Genomic DNA, 21052 nt, shown 5'->3' with positions numbered 1-21052 from the left:
CGTCACCAGCAGGCTGGATTACGGCAACGCCCTCTACGCGGGAACCACGGCTAAACTCCAGAAGAGACTTCAACGCATACAGAACGCCTCTGCACGCCTCATCCTCGACATCCCCCGCCACAGCCACATCACCGCCCACCTGAGGGATCTGCACTGGCTCTCCGTCAACAAGAGGATCACCTTCAAGCTCCTCACCCATGCTCACAAAGCACTCCACGACGCTGGACCAGCGTACCTCAACAACCGACTCACCTTCTACACTCCCAACCGCCAGCTGCGCTCCCCTGACCCCACCCTCGCCACATCCACCGAACGACCTCTGGCGGCAGATCCTTCTCTCACCTCCAAGACATGGAACACCCTCCTCATCCACCTGCAACAGACCCAGTACCTGCTGACCTTCAGGTGACTCCTCAAGACCTGGTTGTTCGAATAGTAGCAGCCCCCCCACACACAGCACCTTGAGACCCTCACGGGCGTGGTCTACAAATGATTGATTGATTGATTGATTGACCCTGGACTGCTGGAGGGCGCAGGAAGGTGCCAGGGCATACAGTATTACTCACAGGCCTGGTGTCTCTGGGTCCAGAATTATAGGGTCTGGAGTTCATGGGCCCGATAATTTTAAGCCAGTAACACACTTTTAATGCCAATTTGGGGGTTATTTCCCCCAGAAATATCACTCTGGGTTAAATTCCCCGCCATGAGGATGATGAGGTCATAAATTGCTATTTTGCGGGTTAAAAGGACAGCCACTGGAAATAGGTCTCCCTTTCTTAGTCTTCACTTAGCCTTCTCTGCACCTTTCATTAGCTTCCATGAATGAGATGCAATGGGTGTGAACAAAAACATTTTAATTTAAAGCATTTAACTTTCATTCCTTGGGATCATTGAAGGTTAAAGTCTTGCTTACTCTATGGGTTTTATGGAGAGGGGCGATTAACAGCTCAATCTGTGGAAGTCAATATTCTATTTGTGGCGGAGACAAAACCGCCTTGTTTATAACAAGCTATTATTAGCTGTTGCTTTATAATATCCAAGTTGTTTTCGCATCTTCAGCTGGGCAAATAAAAGAGAACGGGAGAGGTGAATGGGGCCCTCCGAATAAAGTTATGCACAAATTACACCTTCATTCCAAGCACTGGGCATCATCGCTTTAAAGTGAAAACAGAGACAAACGCAAAGGGCCACATTTGGTCATGTTTTATTTTTAGGTAGAATAGGGATCGTCACTGCAGTGATGAAGGAATGTGTGTCCTGGACTCAGGCGGCTCCACCCGTGTGAAGGGATGTGTGTTCTGGACTCAGGTGGTTCCTTCCGGGTGAAGGGGTGTGTGTTCTGGACTCCGGCGGCTCCTTCCGGGTTAAGGGATGTCTGTTCTGGACTCTGGCGGTTCCTCTCGTGTGTTTTTGGAGCTTTCGAGCTCTGTTGTTTTCCGTATAAGCCACAGGTTTTCGAATGTGAGCGAGCCAATCACCAATCGACCTGAAAGACAAAACATCCATCCACCGATTCAAAATGATTTATGGTAGTATATTGCAGCAACAACATAAAGTCACGGAAGTGATAACGCAAAGGCATGCATTCATGAGAGGGGAGATGTTTCACTGCCCTGAGAGTACCGCATGTTAAAGGTCACGGTGCACGGAGCTGAGGGATATCTCACAGTTTGCCTTAGTGCACTAGGCTTGCTAACTCTCTCATCTTACAGGGGCTTCTTTCAGTGGGCTATAATATATAAATGGCGTGAGCAAGACTATTTTAAGTAAATACAATGAATTTTATTTTAATTATTACCCCTTCACCTACAAAATTATTGCTTTACCCTTCTTTAGTTTTATAAAAGTTTGCAGATGAAGGAAAAAACACAGACCTGAGCCATTAATGTGAATTGCATCTTGCTGAAAAATGCTATATTTACAGCAGGAAAATATACTTGCCAGTTTAAAACATGCCAAGGTAATGACCCATACATGGTAAGCCTTTTTATTTTTGCTGTGTTTACATGCACCTCCCCAAATATACCTTGGCTCCACTAAGGGCATCACTGAACGCTGCGGCTAGACTGGTTACAGGTACCAAAAGAAATGCGCACATATCCCCAGTCCTAAAATCCCTTAAATGGTTGCCCTATGAAGCTCGAATTCAGCTAAAGATTGCTTGTCTGGCGCACAAAGCCCTCCATTTAAAAACTCCCAGTTACCTAGCGCAAAAGCTTGAATTATCCGGTGGTGGTAGACCCTCAAGAAGTTCTAACACTTTCCTCTTGAAACCACACATCTTTAACAAAAAGAGAACCTGCCACCGAGCGTCCTCCGGCGCAGCCCCGAAGATCTGGAACTCTCTTCCACCGGAATTACGCAGATTCTCCTCTAAACGGTGGCTTTCAAATTGGAAGCCAAAAGATTCCTAATGAACAAGTTCTTACCGTAAATGGGTTAGGATCGCTGCCCTAAGTCACTGATCCTACAACCGTTAGACCTTCATTGGATGCTACTCATCTCTACCTCATCGTTTGCCCCCTCTTCGCCCGCTATGTGCCGGTTATTGTATTACTCTCCTTTGACCCCTTTGTCCTGTAATTATTCATGTATGTTATTCTTGTTGATGTCGATATTGCATTTATTACCTTCCTTCCATCCTTTTGTAAAGCGCTCTGATATCCTTCGGGATCTTGTTCGCACTATATAATACTTTATGAATAAATAAATAAATACAATAAATAAATACACACATTCAAACTTCAATCATATTTTTTTTAAGATACCTAGACACAATTGCCACCCTTGTGTTGTGTTAAGATGGTAATAATGATGACATCTGGCTGCCTAAAATTTTTTGGAGGTCCTGTGGAAGTCAGTGGTTTTGTGGAAGCATCCCTGGTGGGTACTAATGTTCGGATCTTAGGAACTATAGTACTCAAAAATGAAAGCAAGGGGGCGTGGCCAGCCAAGATGGGCAAGTGGACTTAATCTTTGGAGGTTCTGCTACTGTTATGAGCAAAGTAATGGCAAAGCATCTGCTAACAGAGCACTTTGGACCATAGAGGCAACATAAACATGCAGAGACACAGAGGACAACCCACTGAGTAATGGTGGCCCCAGCAGTGAGGCGGATGAGCACGGATTCGGAGAATGAGGCCGGTGACACGATGGCGGCAGACTCGTGTAACAGCGGCACCCGTGACTGAATGGTGGAGAGAACTGGGGCCGATTTGACTTTACCCTGGCCCAAGTGGCAGCGGGGCAGAGTACTACACTAGAGGCGCAAAGGGGCTACTAAAGACTGAACAGAATAGGGCGCTGTAAGTGACGTCCCCGCACCTGGGCCTGCCGCAGCTCAGCCCCACATTACAGAGCCACCCCACTGAACTGAACAACCCTGAATAGCTACTGATGTGACCTGTGGGAGGGAGTGCACAGGTAGCTCAACGAGACCTCCACACCGAGGCAAGTAGCTTTGAGCACCAGGGGCTGCGGGACCGGCTTTGCTTATTTTTAGATGACAGTACTTCTGCACGCACAGGAATAAAGGTGCCCAACAAGCTGCCCCTGACACCCCCCCCCCCCATAGCTCTCTCACCATTACCCGCTGGTTCTGGCAGCTTTTTTAGGGCCTCAGCACCAGTGTTCTGGATAAGGCGGTCCACATCATCAGGGGGATGACCGACCGACTGCCTGATCCCGAATTGCAGATTGAATGAGGTCCTCCCAAGACTGGCAAAGTTTCCCTTCAGGCTTCCCCACAGCTAGTGCATGAATGTAAAGCCATTTTTATTTAAGGAAACAAGCGCCTAGGACAAGCCTCAGAGACCCCTCAATCTGAATTGAGCACCGCTATGCAATTCATATATCCTGCGACTGCACAGAGACTTTGGAAGGGGCCGTGGAGGAGCACAGATCCTGCTTAGAGTATTGACCAATTGACCAGACCCAGCTCTCATGGGGCTTTCAGGAGTGGTCAATGGCTACCAAAGAATACAGGTAGCACGAAACAGTGAGTGGAGCCTTGTTTTGGCCTCTTTGGAGCACGTCTCACCCATAAACACCGACTACCCCTGCAGCATGGAGCGATCATGCGGGTGGGGTCTTTAGGGACAGGAATGGGCACCCCCTTCAGGTCTGCCATTCACCTCTCTGAAAGACCTAAGCTAGACAGAGTGGGGCCTCACCTAAGAATAGTACTCAATACCGGACTCTGTAACTAACAGCATTGTCATTCTTTATGCCTGTGAAAAGGCAACAGCTCAACAGGGTGTCCAGCTATTTCACCCCAGCAGAATCTTGAGACAGTTTATCAAGAGCAGCTGCAGGAGACACTATGTCCCTCACGAAAGAAGAACTCTCTTCCTTGCAAGAGTTTAAAATGGGAAACAACCTTTACAACGCAGTCATTACATCGCACTACCTTTACATAGCAGTCATTACATCGCAACATCCTTTACATCGCATGTCATTACAGCGCAGCCATTACATTGCATGTCATTACAACGCATGTCACTACAACGCATGTCAATACAACGCAGGAATTACATCGCAAGTCATTACAATGCATACCATTACAACGCATAGTACCATTACACTATTCAACACTTACTCTACTGTTGCACTCACTGAAGTTACAATAGTAATTTTTACCCCTACACTATCCAACACTTACTCTACTGTTGCACTCACTGGAGTTAGAAAAGTAATTTTTACCCCTACACTATCCAATTCTTACCCTACTGTTACACTCACTGGAGTTAGAATAGTAATTATTACCCCTATACTATCCAACACTTACCTTAAATGCGATGTAATGGTATGCATTGTAATGGTATGCGTTGTAAAGGTATAATGCGATGTAATGGAATGCGTTGTAAAGGTAGTTTCTGAAAATGCAATGTATTGGCATGCGATATAAAAGAATGCGTTGTAAAGGATGTTGCAATGTAAATACTGCGTTGTAAAGCCATGCATTGTAAATGTATGCGTTGTAACGTCATACATTCGTTTAAAATGGAACTTCGGGGGGCGTGGCCAAGATGGCGGGGTGAGCGGACGCTTCCTCCCGTAGCTCCTCCGGCCCGGCCAAGCTAAAGCCCTTTTCTTATGCTTCTCTCCCCCCGCTGAGGCTCAGCGCGGGAGAGGAGCGTGGCGGAACATCAGGGGCATACACCGGTGCTGTTTTGGTTCGGATCGCCCCGGGGGAACCCCCCCAAAAGTTCGCCCGAGATCACAGGACGACGGCGGCGAGCCCGAGGGGCGGAGCGTATTGGAGAGCTGTCCGGACGCCTCGGTTGGGCCTGGTGCTGAAAGTTGCGGTCTGGAGGGGATCTGCCCGCCGCTCGACGGTGACTGAAGGAGCCTGGCGGGAAGGGGCCCGACGGTGTGGAAGGCTTGGGACGGGTGCCCCGGCACTCGGACTGGTGATGGCGACACCTTGCATTGCGGAAGCCCTGACCCCTAGCCGAGGTACGGCGGACTCTCTGATGGGGTCGGATCATCTGGCCCCCTGTGCGTGACAATCGGGGGCCGGTGGTGGCACTTATTTTACTGCGGGGTGCCTCGGAGGCCCCGGAGGTGTCGCCGGGCCTAGTCGTTTTGGCTTGCTCCGCCCGGCCGCCATTTTGTCCCCGAAGGAGCGGTGGTGGCGGCCTCCGCTGGAGTCCTGGCTGCTGGCTGCGGGCGACCTCCCGCTATTGCTGGGTGGACTACCGGAGGGATGAGCTGTTGGGACCCCTCCGCTGCGGCCCCCTTGGTTGTCTCACGCTAGCTCCTGCGGCTGACGGTGACCGGACTAGGCCGCCATTTTGTCACCTGTGACGCAGCGACCTCACTTGTGGGGGATACCCGGGCCGAGTGCTTGCCGGCGGCTGAGCATCCCTGGGGCGCCTGGATCGGTGCCCGACTGCGGCGCTGGCGATGTCTGGAAAAGGAGGCCCGAAGAAAGGGGACCGTACTCTGCCGGACATGCTTGGCAGGGCCCAACACCTGCGGGACAGGACACAACCCTCACCGGGGCCCTCCCGGGCTCCGGCAGATGTGACTGGAGGGGAGCCACCTGTCACGAGGGCCTTTATGGAGGAACTGTTTAGCTCCCTCAGGGAGGACTTCCAGACACTGAAGCGGGAGGTGGCCAGCGAGGTCCGAGAAGTGCGCAGAGAAGTGGAGGGCCTAGGTGAGCGTGTGGAAGCGGCGGAGACGGAGGGCCACCAGCGAGCGGAGGAGATAGTCCATCTCCAGCAGGACGTTCTTCGCCTCCGGGAACAGTGTGTGGAGCTCCAGGCCCACTCTGAGGACCTTGAGAACAGATCTCGGAGGAACAACATCCGAGTGCGTGGCGTGCCGACTGCGGATGAGGGGTCCGATCTGGGGGACTACTTGCGGGCCCTGTTCCGAGAGATCCTGGGGGAGGCCGCGGACTTTCCCATCAGCATCGACAGGGCGCATAGGGTTGGCCGTCAGCGCCAGCCATCGGCACCCCCACCGGACATTCTGGCCTTCCTGCCCGACTTTCCATTAAAGGAGCGTATCATGGCTGAAGCCCGCAGGAAACAGCCCCTGACCTTTCGGGATCGGCCGGTGGCGCTTTACCAGGACCTCTCCGCCATCACTCTGCAGAAACGCAGGTCCTTTAGGATTGCCACTGACTTTCTGCGCGAGCATGAGACGCCGTACTCTTGGGGTCACCCCTTCCGCTTGATTTTTCGGTGGAACGGAGTATTACACCAGCTACGCTCCTTGCAAGACATTTGTGGTGTCCTGGGGCTCACGGCAGCGGAGGAGGAGGGAGCTACGCCGTCGTGGAGGTCCTCGGAGGGACGGAATCGGCGGAGGTCAACGAGGCGGCGCTCAGCGACCGGCGCGGGGCGCCCGGACTCCCCTACCATTAGGGCGGACAGGGCTGACGCCCTGAGGGCGGCGGCCGGGGACTCGACCGGCTCCTCTAGCGTGGCCTTGACGGCCTAACACACACTCCGGGGGGAGATGTCTTTAGCTTCTTAACATGCTTGGCACGGGGCGGGGGGGTTGGGGGGAGCGGGGGGAGGTGAGTGGCTGGACGTCCACTTTGCTCTTTTCTACGGACTTGCCCGTTTTGGGGCTTGACTGAGACTATGGGGTGTTTGAGTTTGGGGATGGCTAGTTGCCGAGGTTGGGTTTTGGGTGGGGGAGGGGGTTATTTTGGGGTTGGGAAGGTCCCGTCCGATGTTGTCTACGCCCGCTTTGTTTTGGCTTGTCCCGCGCTGCGGCCCCGCGCGCCCCACCCGCTGATTCCCTATCCATTGCATGGCGCTCCCGATCCCTGCGAGGAATGCCGGGCCTAAAGGTAGTGACCCTTAATGTTCAGGGTCTGAATAACCCGGTGAAGCGCAGAGCGATCCTGTCGTTGCTGGAGGGGACGCAGGCGGACATCTGCCTTTTGCAGGAGACACACTTATTGCCCCGAGACTGCCATAGGATGCGCTCTGCTAAGTTCCCCACCCAGTTCTTTTCCTCGGCAGCGAACAAGACGGCGGGGGTGGCCATTCTCCTAGCGAGCTCCTTTCGGGGGGAGGTGTTGCATAAGTGTGCTGAACAGAAGGGGAGGCTCCTTGCGTATCGCATGCGCCTGGGAGGCATAGCATTTACGGTTGGCTCCGTTTATAGCCCAAACGAGCATCAAGAGCGCTTCCTAGATTCCGCGCTGGTGGATGTCACTGCTTCCCCAGACCGACACGTTATCTTGGGCGGAGACCTCAACATTGTCTTTGACTCTGGGATGGACAGATCGGCGCAACGCTTTCCGCAGACGGGGGAACTGTCCCAGGCTGGGAAGGCCCGGATTGCGGAAATGGACTTGCACGATCTCTGGCGCTCCCTGCACCCCACGGATAGGGACTACTCTTTCTTCTCGCACGCACACCGCACCTACTCACGGCTGGACTACCTCCTGGTGAGTGGACCGATGCGTGCCGCTGCCACGGCAGCGGACATCGGGGTCCTGACCCTGTCTGACCACTCTCCAGTCACCGGCGTTTTCCGGTGGCCGGCGGCCTCCCCCTCTCGGGGGGCGTGGCGCCTCCGGGACACACTTCTACACAAAAAATCGGTGGTACAGCGCGTCGGGGAGGTCATACAGGACTATCTCACTCACAACAGCAACACTGACACTTCGCAGGCGACACAGTGGGCGGCACTGAAGGCCGTCCTACGGGGGGAATTCATCTCTATCTCTGCAGCCGAGAATAAGGAGCGGCAACTGAAGAGGGATGAGTTGACAGCTCAAGTCCGGGAGCTTGAGCAGGTCCACCGCCGTACGGGAGCGCCGAGAGTATGGAGGCAGTTGAAGGCAGCGAGGAAGCTCCTCTCCGCTCTGGATCTTGATAGGGCGGAGTACGCCGCCTTACGCTTGAAACATGCCTACTACACTGGGGGGGACAGATGTGGCAAGCTCCTAGCACACCGGCTTCGGGTCACGCAACAGCGCAGCGTGGTGAAAGAACTGGTGGGTGCGGATGGGGGGGTTGTCTCCGGGGACGCGGAGGTAGCGGAGACTTTCCGCGGCTTCTACGAGGCGCTGTATGCTGAGGAGCCCTCCTCGCCACGGGATGCCGATAGCTATTTGGAGTCGGTGACCCTCCCGGTGCTGGACCCGGCTCAGGCTGACCACCTGGAGCGGGACATCCATGTGGAGGAAGTGGTTTCGGCTATCGCGCGGCTGAAACATGGCAAGGCCCCGGGCCCGGACGGGTACACGTCGCTATTCTACAAGACTTTTTGCACGACCGTGGCCCCTGTTCTTACGCGGCTGTTTAACTCTTTCTCCGAACCGGGAGCCATCCCTCCGGATCTCCTGAGGGCGACGGTCGCGGTAATCCCGAAGCCTGGGAAGGACCGGGCCCTCTGCGGCTCGTACCGGCCCATCTCGCTCCTAAATGTCGACCTCAAGTTGTACACGGGGATTCTCGCATCCAGGCTGGGTCCACACCTCCCCGACCTGGTGGAGGCGGACCAGGCTGGTTTTGTGCCCGGTAGACAGACGGTTGACAACACCAAGAGGGTGACGCATGTTCTGGAGAAGGCCTCAAGGATCTCGGGGGAGCGGATGTTGTTGTCCGTTGATGCGGAGAAGGCCTTCGACAGAGTTCACTGGCCGTATCTTGAGCGGGTCCTCAAAAAACTGGGAATCGGCGATAAGTTCCGCACCATGGTATTTAATTGCTATAAGCATCCTTCAGCGTCGGTGCGGGTAAACGGGTGTAGCTCTGGTGGCTTCGCCATCGAGCGCGGCACGCGGCAGGGCTGCCCTCTCTCGCCGCTCCTGTTTGCCCTCTACATGGAGCCGTTTGCTCAGAGGATCCGTAATAATCCGGATGCTGTCGGGGTCCGGATGGGCCAGTACGTCCACACCGTCAGTCTCTACGCGGATGACGTCCTGCTGACTTTGGACGACCCTAGGAGGTCGCTGCCTGCTTGCCTCCGAGAGTTGGACGCCTTTGCGGGGGTGGCCGGCTTCAAAATGAATATGAGCAAGTCGATGGCATTAGACGTATCCCTGGCTGCGGAAACCAGGAGGGATCTTCAACGGCTCTTCCCCATGCAGTGGTCCTCGTCCACGGTGCCGTATCTGGGGATTCTGCTGGCGCCTACATTATCGGAGATGGTTACGGCCAATTATGCCTCCCTCAGCAGGAAGATCAAGGACGAGCTTGGCCGATGGAACAAAGGCTTGCTGTCCTGGCTGGGGCGAATCGCGGCGGTCAAAATGACGGTGCTGCCCCAGATACTATATCTTTTCCGAGCCCTTCCGCTCCAACCCCCGGTGGGCTGGATCCGACAAATGCAGGTTGACATCTCCCACTTTGTCTGGCAGGGCCGCAGGCCACGCATGAAGAGGGTCCTCTCCACGCTTGCTCCGGAAGCGGGGGGTCTCGGCATTCCGGACCTCCGTAAGTACTTTCAGGCGGCACAGCTTCGCTATCTGGTGGAGTGGAGCAGGTGGGAGTCCGACAAACATTGGCTCTTCCAAGACCAGGCAGTGGCGGGCCGCACCTTACAAGAGGTTCCATTCTTGCGCCGCACGCATCGCCCCCCTAATCTTTACGCTTCCTTTGTTACGCGGGTCCCCCTGCGTGTGTGGGACGCGGTCTGCGAGACCCGGGGCCTCACCACCTTCCCTTCGCCGCTTACGCCCATTATGGGCAACCCGGACTTCTCCCCAGGGATGGAGCCGGGGGTTTTCTCCCACTGGGTACGGGCGGGCTGCAGGGCACTCTTCCAGATCTATGGCCCGGAAGGCGTGGTTCCTTTTCAGCAACTCCGCCAGGAGTTCGGCCTGACGGAGCTGGACAGATTGCGCTACATGCAAGTTCGGCATTGGGCCCTCCAGCCTCAGGTGCGTGCCACCGCTGCCCGTCCAATTACACCGTACGAGCGGTGGTTGGCTACTCGGACCTCCGACGCTAAACTGATCACTGATCTGTACAAACACCTACAACCCCCGCCGTTTCACTACTACAACCCGGGGAGGGAGCGCTGGCACAGGGAATTGGGTAGGACACTCAGCCACAGGGAATGGGACAAAATTGCGTATCGGGCTCGGCACTCTGCATATCACACGGGCCTTACGGAGACATTCACTAAGGTGTCCACATACTGGTACTACACCCCGGAGAGACTGTATGAAATGCATAAACACACTGACAAGGGGTGCTGGCGGAGCTGCGGGCAGGAAGGTACCCTTACACACATCCTATGGGATTGCCCAGTGCTGACCGCCTACTGGAAAGAAGTCTTGGACGAGGTGGATGAGCATTTTGGGATAGAGCTGCCGCGACTCCCGGCGTATGTCCTGCTGGGCCTCCCCAATGACCTAATGTACCCACTGAAGTCCCGCAGGGGTAGGCAGATTGCAATAGCGCTGGGGTCTGCGGTTCAGAACATTCTGATCCACTGGCGCACATCCACCGTCCCCTCCATCACCGGTTGGCTGCATAGGCTCTGGCATGTGCTGGGGATGGAGAAGCTGTCGCTTGCGGTTGCGGGGGAGATAGACCAATTTGAAGAGCTATGGCAACCCTTTCTAGCGCTGCTGTCCACTGAATTCCGGGAGCTCACCTGCCCGAGGTACCTTAGGCTTCTCAGGCTGAGGCCGCCGGTGACCCCGGCGGACTAGCTTACATGTGAGATGGGGACCCCCGGGGAGGGGGGGGGGAGCGGGGCTTCCTGGTTAGGGCTACTTTGATGCGGGACCATAGGACGGGGGGGAGGGGGGAGTGTTGTTGTTTTGTTACTGGGAGGAGGGGGGATGGGAGGGGGGGGATTGTGTTCTGTTAAGGTGTTGATGGGGGGGATGCTCTTGCTCAGCTTTGGGGTGTCGGATACGCGCGTGGGACTCCACAGCTTGTAATTCTAGCGTTCAGTTACTGTGTTCTTCCCTGAGCCACCGCGCCACCTATTGCCAACCCTCTGGAGATGCATCCCTTCTTCTTTGACTGTATTCCATGTATCCTGCCTCCTATCCCCCTCCCCCATGGTTTGTTTTGTCTCAATAAAAAACGTTTTAAACTTAAAATGGAACTTCGGGAGGAACTTAAAATAGACTTGGCCTCTTCTTTGGAAGATCTTCAGGCTGACTTGAACAGTAAACTCACCTCCCTCCAACATGACGTGGACTCCGTTGGTACCCGGGTGCTGGACCTGGAATCCAAGTCTCTCGACCTGGAACAACACACCGGCTGCATAGAGGACCTTACACAATCCCTCCACTCACAAATGCAGGCCTCTCTCTTGAAAAATGAGGACCTCGAAAATAGATCGAGATGCGATAATATAAGGATTCGAGATATAAATGAGAGGGTGGAGGATCCAGATTTGGAAACCTTTGTCATAGTCCTGTTCTCAGAGCTTCTCTGTGGTACCTCGAGGAAGGTTAAATTGAAGAACGTCCACCAAGTGGGCAACCTGACAACAGGAGAGAGGAAGCGGATGCGAGATATGCTGGCAAAACTCCACTCTATTAAGGTGAAAGAGGCTATTCTGCAGGCAGTCTGAAAAATGGAAAAGATTGCATTTCAGGAAGCCAACTGCTCACTCTATCAAGCCATCGCGCCGGCAACCCTAGCCCGATGCCAGCAGTTAAGACCAGTGACAGGCAAGCTGCGACGTAACCATGTCAAATATCTCTGGCTTTTAAACGTGCCTTTGAACTACACAACAAAGTCCTTCAAATCACGGACTTGGCGTAAGCCATGACGCTCTTGGAGATACCAAGTTCCGAAATGCAACAATCTGAGGATGGCCCGGGAAGATCGAGGAGCGGCACCAATGGATCTCAAGACAGGGGCTCTCCCAGAGACGTCAACTGCAAAAGAGAAAGCGGTGAACAACACTAATATTCAGGTCTATGCTTTTAGACACGATAATGCATGCTCTTCACTGAGGACTACCCGGTTTCTCACAGAGACAATGAGCGAAGGAGACTAATTTAGGGTGGATCTTCTCTCGGAGAGAGTATAGGGGGTGAATGGAGGAGTATTTCTAAGGCCTGCTTGAACCAAACTCAACTAGTACCACCCGGGCCAACTCTACATGTTGTGACATGCCTAACTAATAATGCTACTCTAATCCCCTGGTAGCGGTTTCCGACCGATACGCCTAGCAAGCTGCATTTTCCTGTACCTGATGTAAATATCTTGGGACCAGCATTCCCGGTAGTTTCAAGGATGGGGTTTCAATTGTTATACTTGTTGACACATGAATGGTATTTTTTTCAGGGGTAGACAAGAGAACTGGATGCAGCGCTGGGGGACAGGACCTGGAGACGAGAGAGGCAAGAGGGTCAAGGGGAAGACTCTAAAGAGAGGATGAGCTGCGGTAATTGAGTGGAATGAAGGCTTTGGACAGACAAACAGGGGGCATCAGCCACTATGGTGATCCCTACCATCTCCTGGAATATTAGGGGCCTAAACTCACCCAAACAAGCACCACAAATTGTGGAAATACCTGCTTGATCAACATTATGATGTGGTGGCCTTGCGGGAGACACAACTCAAACGCAATGAGGACCATAGATTGAGACACAACGCTTACCCCTTGATGTATAAGTCCTCAGCACCTACTAAACATAACAGGTTTAGCACTACTATTCCACAGCCTCTCTAAGATTTCAACCGAGCATAAGGAGGGTAGGATTGTCCTTGTGAATGGAAGCCTCAAGAGGAGAATGGTAACTTTTGCTACAGTCTATGCACCAAACTCTAACCAGGTTCCCTTTTTGCACTCACTCATGACCATTATAGGCAGATTTGCAGCAGGTGAGATTATCTTGATCGGGGAATTTAACCTCATGTGTCCCTCTGGTATGGACAGCACCCATTCCTACACATCGCCCACTGGTAGCTTCCCCAGAATGTGATAACCGGCTATACAGGATCTAGGGCTCATAGATGCCTGGAGAACACTTTATCCCAACACTAAGGATTATGCCTTCTTCTCACACACACAGTACACATTTTCAATTGGATTGTGTATTGCTCAGGCAGGCTCTGATCCAAGACTCGAAGACAATGACAATCCACCCAATCACGATATCTGGCCATGCTCCGATGGTGGTGTCACTAGAGTGGGTACCCCACCACCGAAATATCACTGCTGTTTCACTGGTAAGAGATCCTCTGCTTAGAGACGATCTGCGGAAAACCATTAGAGAATTCTTTCAAATAAACCGCCTCAAAGACACTACTCCTTCCAACAATTGGGACACATTCAAGGTAGTATTGAGGGGCAAATGTATAGGGCTTGTCTCCGCACTCAACCGAGAACGAAGGACTGACTGACACTTGAAGGGGAACTGCACGAGCTCCAACAGGCACACAAGGCCACTCCGACTCTATTTCTTCAGTAGAAAATTACGACACTAAGGGGGAACCTTAATGCTATCTATGCAGATATGCCTGAACTTGCACTCTTGCACATAAAACACACGTCTTATGAGCAAAGCAACCAGATGGGTTTACACTTGGTGAGATAGCTCAGGGTCAAACGGGAAAAGGAGTATATCAGGCATATCTTCAACGAGACACAGACACAGGAGAATTCAGATGTAGAAAGGGCCTGTATCTTTCTCGCATTCTATGAAAAATTATGCGCTGCTGACGAGAGCAATGCCAGTTCCCAACTCGACTACCTCAACACTGTGGACCTCCTGCAGGCAACCCCTGCTAAGAATGACAGGCTGGGAGTCCCAATCAGTGACAAAGAGGTTCAGAGAAAGACCCCCATCCTTGGGGTTCGTACAGAACTCTTGCATTGCTCAATCTAGATGCCAAACTTTATTAAAAAATATTGCCCTCTAGGCTAGAAGAGATGATGCTGGATTTCATCCACCGGAATCAAACGGGCTACATCAAGGACAGACAGACACATTATATAATTTAAAGTGGGCGATCCACCTGATTGAGAATGCTACTAAAAAGCAGATACCTACTGAGCTGCTAAGCCTGGATGCAGAGAAAGCGTTTGATCGGGTGGACTGGCCCTTCCTGTTCCACACGTTGAAGCGCTTCGGCTTCTGCAATTCATTTCTCACTATGATCCAAGTCAACTATGCACCTGCGCGGTAAAGAGTTGTATTTAATGTGGTGAGCTCAGAGTTTTTTCATCTGAGGAGGGGGACAAAGCAGGGGTGCCCCCTCTCTCCTCTCCTATTTGCCTTAAGTATTGAGCCACTGGCTACCAAAATCTGATCCACCCCCTCCATAAAAAACATTATGTTTGGGTCCGTGGAACACAAAACTTCCCTGATGTATTAATGATGCTTACCCCTCGGCTCTCCCTTCAGACTCTGCAGGAGTTGCGCTATTTTGAAAATATGGCAGTCTTTCATATCAGTCTGAGTCTTTTCTACTTAACCTGACACTGACTGAGGCAGACATGGAGACGTTGCTGGCCTCTACCCCCTTTCAATGGGCAAAAAAAGATATCACATACCTGGGTATTGAACTTACCACTTTTGAGATGTCATCAGTGATGTCATTGGCCATGAGTAATGTAATATGTGAGGTCATAAACAGTGCATTGTGGGGGCACTAGGTATAGTTAGCTCAGCTAACTATAACTGCTGAATTAATCTAGTATTGTTTGAGTGAAATGTCAGCCTAACTATAACGTCCCTGTAACCTTAGGTTTTTTTCAGTGGATTTCTAAGATTTAAAAAAGATTTATTTCCTAACTACAACGTCTCTGTAACCTTCGTTTTTTTCAGTTAATTTTAAAGTTTTTTTTAACTAGTCACTGTGTTTGCACTGTGGTGGAGAAAGGGGCTGGGCCTCTGACCAGTTCTCAGGAATCCCACTTTGTAGGACTTACAGGAGGTACCAAGAGGGCTTCTTGGCACCCAAAGTCCCTCAGGAGTAAAGTTGACTTCATGCCCGAACTAGTATACCACAAGCCGCATTTGCAGAGTGGTGGAGAAAGGGGGCATGGTCCGAAGACCTCTTAGCAATCCTGCTGTGTTAGACTTACTGGAGATAACAGGAGGGGTAGTTGGCCCCCAAGGACGTTCTTGGGGCCAATCAACCCTCCTGTTACCTCAAGTAAGTCTCACTCAGCAGGATAGCTCAGACCTGGTAGAATGCCACGGCCCTTTTCTCCACCACTCTGCAAAGGTGCCTCCTGTCGCACTACTAGTCAGGGAATGACGTCCCCTTGACTATTGAGGGCCAATTACTCCTCCTGTTACCTCCACAAAGTCCCACACAGTGGGTTTGCTAAGAGGTTTTCAGTGGCCACACACCATTTCTCCACTGTTAGATTTGGGGTTCTCTAGTTGGCAGAGGTACTTACCTTTGACCAAATAGGGACCCTTGCGTCTAGTCAGGGTAAGGGGCTACACTCCTAAAATAACCTCTGCTCACCCCCTTGGTAGCTTGGCACGAGCAGGCAGGCTTATCTCAGAGGCAGTGAATTTGTGAACACATACAGCAATACAGTGACAACACTACAGATGGACACCACACAGGTTGTATTATAAAAATAAGTATTTATATATATAGACTTATCACAAGACCAACAACAAAAAAATCCACAATACTGTACTCAAAAATAGACTTTAAAATGGTAGGAAATAGCTCAGTTCTCTTAAGGTTGTAAATGCAACACTTTACTCTCAAAATACCTTGGATGCGTAACGCAAAGCAAACAAAAGGGTTGCAGGGAAGGTGATGCGTCGGTTCCTTACACTCAGGGGAGTGGATGCGTCGGTTCCTTACTGCTGCGCAGGGGAGTTGATGCTCGCTTCCTTACTGTGTGGAGAGGTGATGCGTCGGTTTCTTACTGCTCTCCGGTACGATGCGACAAGATGGTGCCTCGATGCGATACTTTTCTCTGTTGCGATAAAATGGCATCTTGGTTACGATGCAACAACGTTGATGCGATACGTGCATGACCGACTGCCGTGCGGCGACTCAATGATCTTCTGAGCCGCGACAGGCCCTGCAACACGCTTCTCCGGTGATGCGATGGCACGGTTCTCCGGTGATGCAACGCGCTTCGGTGAAGCGATGGCGATAGCGACAGCAGCGGCACGCTTTCTTGGCGATGCGTCGGCAACTGCTGTAGCGGCATGCTTCTCGCCGTTGAGTCGCGCTTCCAGCTCCCAGCGACACGCAGTCTCTCAGAAGGTCCAGCACAACAGCAGGCACTTCAATTCCCAGCAGGGGAATTCAGGGGGAGCTGGTTGGTGAAGTCTTGTATCCCTGAGACTTCAGGCAGGAGGCAAGCTCAAGTTCAAGCCCTTGGTGATCTTCTGCAAGTTGATGAAAAGCACACTCAGTCCACTTCTCCTTTCTTTGGCAGTGAAGCAACCACTGCAGGCTAATGCCCAAACACACAGCACAGGGGTAGTCTCCTCTTTTAGCTTCTTGGTTCTTCTCCTCAGCAAAGGTTTGTCTTGATTCCCAGAAGTGATCTAAAGTTTTGGGGTCTGGGTCCCCCCTTTTTACACCAAAATCTTTTGTCTCTGAAGGCAGAGAGTGTCTGTACCTAGTCCAAACCAGTTCTGTGCAGTCCTGGAGCACTTTGTTTACAGGACTCCTTCTTACCTGTGACAGTGTGGGCCAGGGTCATCAGACGCACCACAGGAGGTCGAGCCAGCATTTTGGAAGGCAGGCACAGCCCTATTTAGGCCCAGGTGCTACTCCTCCCACCACTCCTCATGCAGATAGGTCTATTCAGCTCTGTGCTGACTCACCCTGTCTCCAGGAGCCCCCCAGCCCCTGTGACTCAGAAACCAGACATGGAATACACAACCTAGCAGAGGCAGGCTTGGATAGTTAGGCAAGAAAATATCTACTTTCTAAAAGTGGTATTTTCAAACACAGAATGTTAAAACCAACTTTACTAAAAGATGTATTTTATCATTCTGAGTTCAGGCATACTAAATTCGTTTTTCTACCATGTTCCCTGGGTCAGTTATGACTATAAGGTGTTATAATCAAACTGCCCATTCTGGCCTATGGGAACAGGTAGCCCTGCAATAGTGAAAAATGAAAATGGCTGTAATTCACTATTAGGACATGCCACACACATCAGGGCATGTCCTACCTTTTACCTACAATGCACCCTGCCCTTGGGCCTACCTTAGGGGTGTCTGATATGTTGAAAAGGGAAGGTTTGGGTTGCCAAGTCAATATGGCAGTACCAGACTGCACACATGCTCTGCAACGGCAGGCCCGAGATACACTTTACAAGCTGCTCCGGTGGGTGGCACAATCAGTGCTGCAAGCCCACCAGCAGCATTTGATTTACACACCCTGGGCACACGCAGTGCACTTGACTAGGGTCTGACAGGTAAACCAAATAAGCCAATCATGGAGTCACCAATCCATTACAACAATTTACAATAGAGAGCATATGCACTTTAGCACTGATAAGCAGTGGTAAAGTGCCCAGAGTCATAACACCACCAACAGGTCAGAAAAAATACAGGAGGAAGGCAAAAGGTTCAGGGATGACCCTGCAAAAAGGGCCAAGTCCAACATCCACCACTCTCCAAAAGTGCCTTTTGGCATTCTACCAGTTGGTGATTGAAGTCTCCTTGACTCTTGATGGTCCTTGGGGGCCAAATAGCCCTCCTATTACCTCCAGTGTCATCCATGCAGCTGGATTGCTAAGAGGTCATCAGAGACCATGCTCCCCTTTTCCATCACTCTGCAAAAGCATGTCCTGGTACACTACTGGTTGGGGTAAGAAGTCCACTTCAGTTCTGAGGCCCTCAAGGAGGAAGGGAACCTAATCCCCCCACCAGCAGTGCATAGAGAGGCACATTTGCAGGGTGGTGTCGAAAGAGGGCGTTGCCTTTGCCCACCTCTCAGCAATCCTGCTGTGTGGAGCTTGCCATTGGTAACAAAGTCTTGTTCGCCCATAAGGGCCCTCAGCTGGCAAGGGGATTTAAGTCTCCAACCAGCAGCGCGCTAAGAGGCATGTTTGTAAAGTTGTGGAGAAAGGGGAGCAGGACCCCCGGCGAGTTCGTGTTTTAAAAAATATTTTGGAGTGTGGCCCCCCCCCTTCCATGGACCATTTTGGCCCCAGGGTCCACATCCCCGGGGCCAGGCCTTTACTTTTTTTTTTTAATTTAAAGTAAGGAGGGCCAATGGCCCCCCTCCCCGGGCCACTTCCGGTCCCAGGGACGCAATCACCAGGTTCGTCCCCTATTGTTTTTTTTTAAAGGGAGGGAACCTCCTAAGCACCTGCCTAAGGATGACTTCAGCACCGGGAACCCTATCCCCAAGGGCCAGGCCTTTATTTATTTTTTTAAAAGGGAAGGAGAGTCGTGTGGACCCCCTCCCCAAGCTGATTTTGGCCCCGGGGACCTCGTCTCCCGAGGCCAGGCCTTTTCTATTTTATTTTATTTAAAGGAAGGAGGGCCGAATGGCCCCCCTCCTGGGCCCCGGGGAACCTATCCTCCGGGAGCAGGCCACTTTGCTGGGGACCGTGTGGGGGGAGCCTCAAGCCCCCTGCGGTCACTGCCAGCTCTCCACGTACTGGCATTGCTTTTAGGCAGAGGGAGCTGCTCACATGCAGCTCCCTTTGTCCAAAAGCAATTGCGCTCTGCTTCTAGTTAGTGAGAGCATTTTTTGCTCTTGCTTATTACAAGCGGAGCAGGTTTGCTATGGTATGGAGGGAGCTGTACTCCTGCCATGCCATAGCAAACTGCACTGTGCTGTGAGTGAGCACCCCGGGACATTGCTTGAGCCGGACCTGAGGGCTGGGGAGTCTCCAGGGCCATATACGGCTCCAGGAGGAAGACCGCACGCCCATCTCCTTTGTGAATTAAACCCAGGGGAGGTGGTGGTCACTGGGGTTGCTGGGGCCTTGCAGCCCCGTATACAATTTTAATGAATTAACCCGGGGAGGTGGAGGTCCCTGGGGCTGCATGGGGGGGAGTGCCCCCTTACACATTAATAGTTAATTTAGCCCTGGGAAAGTGTTTGTCCTCAAGGCCAGGGGTCCACAAGGGATTCCTGTTATTAATGTTTTTGAGTCCCTGGGAAGTGGGGGTCCCTGGGACTGCATGGGGGGCAATCGCCCTCCTACATTTCACTATTTTATTATAGCCCCAGGAAGTTGGTAGTCCCCAGGGCTGCGGTGGGGGGCCGCATGCCCTCACCCATATTTCTCAAAGATGTAGCCCCGGGGAGGCGGCTATAAGTTGTCTCCTGCTTTGTAAAATACATTTTTTGTTGATGCCCCGGGACCGGACTCACCTGGGGATGATTGTAAATAAAGCGCAGGACCTCACACTTCTGTTTTTTTTTTTTGCAGGAGTCGGGGACCCAACGCGACTGTTAGCGAAAAGATTAATATATAGTTATTTAATGATCAACGTATAATAGTTTTCAATTGAAATTTTTTACAACTTTATACCTGCACTGGGTGCGTGGAATCTGTCATTTTAGAGATAGATATATAAGGTTACGTTTCCATTCTTAATTACAAATGGGCATTCATAAGTAATACAATAATAATGCATCAAGCAGCAAAATGATATTTTTTGTTAATGTTAGTCTTAATAGTATTTTAAGGAACCGCGATACAACTGTGCACCTCTATGTTACGTATCTCCGGGTTTGCGCTGGGGTCGTGGTTCCTATGAGTCTGAAAAAAAAGTTCTAAATCAGTATATAGACGTTCTAAATTTCAATAAATCATGAAGAGGTTTATTAATAATGCTAAAAGAAGTTATGTTTTCAATAATTTGTCCAATAGATCATGATTTAGTATATTTCACGGAATCGCACTCCCAGCATAGTGGGTTTGCACTGGAGTCAAGCACCCCATGTGACTAGCAAAAAAAATTATTTGATTGGTGTAACACCTTTCAATCATAGGAACTTCAAACTTCCACCTGTTTCTAGAAATAGGAGGGTGTGGTTCTCATGCTGATTTCTACTTACTAGGAAGCAGGTTGATTTTTTTGGTGTGCTTATTTTGTTTGAGAAAAACTATGGCTGGGTCTTCCAGGCAACAGGAGGAGGAAGAATTGAGAATGTTTGAGGAAGGAGAGGAATAAGACCCACCCAGGAAGAAGAAAGAGAGTGTTGTGTGGCAGTTTTTCACCATGCCATAGGTGAAAAGAAGGTCAACGCCTGAAAAGTTACTTGTACCAATTGCAAAAAATTATTTCCTGTGGTAGTGAGAAAAAGTAAAGCTACGGCACCTCCAGCATGTACAAGCATCTCAGAACTATTCACCCGACTCACCTCGCATGGGCTGAGATGTAGAGACTTAGAGATTAAGAAGCTGTGGCTGGAGGAAGTGCTGTTGGAATATCTGCAGGAACTGTACTGTCCAGTAATCCTGTCACCATCCCTGAATTTGGGAAAATCGGAATATAAAATCCCAAATGCAGTACTTCTTTTGAGGTGGGCGAACAAGTCATTTTCAATCCTGATTCAAACCATCAATGCACATAAGTGCAAATATTTTTTTTGCATTATTTTTGAAGCACAGATGGTTTTTATTGTGATTTATCAAACTTTGTTTTCTTAAAAACCAAAATAAATCCAAACAATATGTTAGAAATGTA

At 51.3% G+C, this 21052-nt stretch overlaps 1 long non-coding RNA gene across 1 annotated transcript in view; it reads right to left on the bottom strand.

Annotated features, from left to right (window-relative positions):
• Nucleotides 1-1188: 1188 nt before the first annotated feature.
• Nucleotides 1189-21052, bottom strand: part of LOC146862357 (uncharacterized) — a 116765-nt gene continuing 96901 nt past the window's right edge. Inside the window, exon 3 of the long non-coding RNA XR_014978429.1 lies at nt 1189-1486. This is a non-coding gene — a long non-coding RNA (uncharacterized LOC146862357). The remainder of the gene's footprint in view (nt 1487-21052) is intronic.

Source organism: Triturus cristatus, chromosome 2_2 (assembly GCF_964204655.1).
Source record: "Triturus cristatus chromosome 2_2, aTriCri1.1, whole genome shotgun sequence".
NCBI classification, from domain to species: Eukaryota; Metazoa; Chordata; class Amphibia; order Caudata; family Salamandridae; genus Triturus; species Triturus cristatus.
This window is presented reverse-complemented; position numbering and strand designations above follow the sequence as displayed.